The sequence below is a fragment of the Podarcis filfolensis genome (genome assembly GCF_964270895.1).
Source record: "Podarcis filfolensis genome assembly, chromosome: 3".
NCBI classification, from domain to species: domain Eukaryota; kingdom Metazoa; phylum Chordata; class Lepidosauria; order Squamata; family Lacertidae; genus Podarcis; species Podarcis filfolensis.
This window is the reverse complement of record NC_139606.1, coordinates 115,482,358-115,486,429: the sequence shown is the minus strand read 5'-3', so window position 1 is coordinate 115,486,429 and position 4,072 is coordinate 115,482,358. Positions and strand designations below refer to the sequence as shown.

The 4,072-nt window shown below is 44.2% G+C and overlaps 1 long non-coding RNA gene across 1 annotated transcript; it reads left to right on the top strand.

Moving 5' to 3' along the window:
- The first annotated feature begins 555 nt into the window (after window positions 1–555).
- Window positions 556–2,919, top strand: LOC310758777. Its single transcript, XR_014545885.1, has 2 exons — window positions 556–768; window positions 2,569–2,919. It is a non-coding gene; the product is annotated as an uncharacterized lncRNA (long non-coding RNA).
- Window positions 2,920–4,072: the final 1,153 nt, after the last annotated feature.

Below are 4,072 nucleotides of genomic sequence, written 5' to 3'. Positions count from 1 at the left end.
GTGGGGTGACAGTTAGGCCATGGCCTCATTTCCTTATTAGGGCAAGAGAAGCGTTTCTTGAAGCTTCTCCTCCTCAGTCTAGGGAGAGCAATAACTTTTCCCTCCAAAATGTTGCAACTCACTTAGCACTGCCAAAACAATATAAGCAAACATTCTATAAGTAATATAAGTGGACACTATAAGTAAAGGCTCCATAAGCAATCAGCTCCCTACACTCCAACAATGCAGGATTGGGTTACATCACATGTTTCTTTCTGAATATCTGTCATTGACAATAATAAAGAGAGTGATTGATTGAATCTGGCCGCATTCTGTAAGGCCTGGAAGGTATTCTGTAAGCTTGGGTGTTGTTAAGTCAATAGATACAAAATCACATAGCCGAGATGACAACAAAGAGAACAATAGTTTGGGGAATCAGAATTTCAGGGTCCACAAACATTTCATAAAATGCAAAATGAAAGTATTTCAAATGATTTGGATTGTTGAGTGACAACAGTTGATTTGGCAACAGTCTCTAACACCATTCTTCCCTTTTCCTGGTATAAACCGTATAAATACCAGCAAAGCTTCCATAGCTTCTCCACCCTTCTCTTCATTGAGCCTTTTCCTTCCATTAGCATTGCGACTGCAGCCAATCTTCCACCATGAAGATGCTCTACGTTCTCTTTGCTGTTGCCTTCTTGGTCTACCAGGTCCAGGCCAATCCCAAACCACCATCTGAGGATGAAGCCAAGGAGCCTCTTGACCCTGAAATGAAGTTGAAAGAGGGTAAGTTGGGCTGAAAATGGTCATTCTTTCATATTGCAGCTTGTAGAGGAATCCTAGAATCACAGTTAGAAGTACAACTCTAGGTTAGCTCAGCCATATTATTGCAGAAAGAGAATTGTTTTGACTTACAAGCTTTAGTTATCATGGACTTTCCAGCCTCATAGGAAGGACCTGGGCAATCTGGTTCAGTGTCCAGCTCATCATGATGCATTTACTTCTTACTGAGTTTGATGGGACTTTGTGTTTTAGGACTTTCTTCTTGACCTTCCTTCAGAGGTTGGGATGGGCTGTTTCCCCACCCAGAATCCTTCAGAAGCAATCTGTCAGGAGCTTCTTTGTGGCAGTGGCTGAGACTGGAATCCAAATTTGCAGGGCATCCCTTTTCCCATGTCCTCTCTCTCCCTCTCCACCAAACCCTTTCCCTAATCTTAGTGCCATCACTCCTGCCCTAGTTCCAGAGAGGGACATGTGGTCACTGTGAGAACAGGATGCTGGACTAGATGGGCCACTGGCCTGATCCTGCATGTACTTATTTTCTTTATGTGCAAATTGAAACACATCCATCATTTGAACTTCAGCCTTCTATGAATTTTTCAAGGTGGTTCTCCTAGACAAATAATCTTTACAAAGATGCATCTATTAGGGGAAAGTGTGTCATGTTTATAGCGAAACTGCATTCTATATGGGCATAATTTATTTAATGGGATGCCTTACTTGCCTTTTTCATAATGACCAAAGGCAAAATATAAAAATACAAATAGATATAAAATAGATGTAAAATGTTTTACAGAGTCTAAAACCAAACAGCTGAAACCAGCAAGGGAATAACAATAAAACAATAAAAGGAAGCTCCCATTGCTCGGTCCCAGCTCCTGCCAACCTAGCAGTTCAAAAGCCTGCCAAAACGTGCAAGTAGATAAATAGGAAGGTAAACAGCGTTTCTATGCACTGCTCTGGTTTCAGTGTTCTGTTGTGCCAGAAGCAGCTTATTCATGCTGGCCACATGACCCAGAAAAACTGTCTGTGGAGCAGACAAACGCCGCTCCCTCGGCCTGTAAAGCGAGATGAGCGCCGCAACCCCAGAGTCATCTGAGACTGGACTTAACTGTCAGGGGTCCTTTAACTTTACCTTTTAATAACAGATTAATAGACAAGTAGGATTTGAACTGTAATAAGCAGCAAAGCAATGTAGATATTAAGTAAGGATGAGGAAGGATGTTAGGTGCTCACCCCATCATGGGGATTTGAACCGCCAACCTTCTGATCGGCAAGCCCAAGAGGCTCAGTGGTTTAGACCATAGCGCCACCCACATCCCTAGCACCACCCATGTCTGTTTTTACATTTCTTCAAATACCAAAAAGCTTCCCCCCCTCCTGGTCTCTGATTCTTATTGTCAAACTTGCCAACTCCACATAGGGGATGAGGAAGGATGTTAGGTATAATATGCAGCAGGATAAGGGGAAACAAGGAAACCATGGAGGGTTGGAGGGGAAGTTCACATTTCTTAAAAAATATTGGGGAAAACCAAATATGTAATTAACTTTTCAAAATCAAAATTAAATTGTAAAAAAAAAGGGGGGGAGGCAGGCAGATGGAAGCTGGCTGGAAGCAATCTGAGGTTTGGGAGTGGGGAGTGCCCAGTTTGCCCTAATGGAACAAAACTACTTTCACCATCATGGTGGTCTGCCAGCCAGAATCTCCCCTCGCATAAACTTAAGTTCCTGAGGTCTTTGCTCTTTTCTATGGCTATTGACCCTTGAAGTATTTTCACGAATTCTGCTTTCCTCTTTTATATGCAGACCCTGGGCTGATGCCCCCGCCAGATGATTCTGAACGACTTAAGGTGGTCCTGTGCCAAGGCTTCGATGGATACTGCCTGCCCCGGGGCTTCTCATGTCACAAAGGCTTGGCATTCAAAGAAGTGTTTAACAACTGCCCATTTTCTGCAGTTCTGAAGTGCTGCGTGCGCTGATGTCAGATGGCAGAGTCCTGAGAAACCCAGTGGCAGACCTTTCTACAATCACCAGGATGAATGTGCCACTCCACTCCTTTCGCAGAATTTGCTGGTTAATTGATTCTACTCCTTTCACCAAATCATGGGCTAATTCTCCCTCCTTCTTTCAATAAACGACTCATTAACTGCACATAAATGCGGCTCAGGTGGTTTTTCTTTGTTTTCTGTTTGCCTACATGAAAGATTGGGGAATCTGAAATCCCTGCTTATTTAATAATAATAATAATGATGATGATGATGATGATGGATGGCTAAATTGGGGCAAGGGATGTGGGTGGCGCTGCGGGTTAAACCACAGAGCCTAGGGCTTGCTGATCAGAAGGTCGGTGGTTCAAATCCCCATTTTTCTTTATGTTTCCAGTCCAGATCCCTGTATATGCAGCTACTGTGCTCCTTCCCCCCCAGTTTGTTGGTTTGCATGATAAAATTGCACCACGCTACTGTGAAAATGTGCTTCTTTCCTTGCATTAATCTGAACTTATGAGAAAGCTTCCCTGCCAATGCAGCTTGCCATCATTTGGCACCTTATAAGGCCAAATATAAAGCAGGTGGTGCTGTGGATTAAACCAAAGAGCCTAGGACTTGCCAATCAGAAGGTCGGCAGTTCGAATCCCCGCAACGGGGTGAGCTCCCGTTGCTCAGTCCCAGCTCCTGCCAACCTAGCAGTTTGAAAGGACGTCAAAGTGCAAGTAGATAAATAGGTACCGCTCCGGCGAGAATGTAAATGGCATTTCCGTGCGCTGCCCTGGTTCACCAGAAGCAGCTTAGTCATGCTGGCCACATGACCCAGAAGCTGTACGCTGGCTCCCTCAGCCAATAAAGCAAGATGAGCGCTGCAACCCCAGAGTCAGCCACAACTGGACCTAATGGTCAGGGGTCCCTTTACCTTTACCTAAGGCTAATATAGCCTCCCGAAGCTTTCCTGTTTCTCACTGAATGCCAAGGGTTTCCAAGAGAGTAACAGGCATGCATATGTGTGCATGTGCCTGCTTAATCCCTTGGTTTCCCAAGTGGAAAGCAAATAAACTCATTCCTGTACTGCAGGGGCCTAGGGATTCCTTCCAACTCTACAATTCTATGATTCTAGGAATATAACCCTTGATTGATTCCTGGCAGGGAGGGAGGCAAAACAGTTTAAGTAGGAGCTGAAAGGTGTTCAGTGAAGGTGTCTGCCTGGTGTCAAAATGCGCTGAGGTTCAAAGAGTAGGGTGCACCACACTCAAACATTGATTTTTCAAATAACTGCGGGACAAGTATTCTTCTTCTTCACTAAATAATAAATTTGGTTA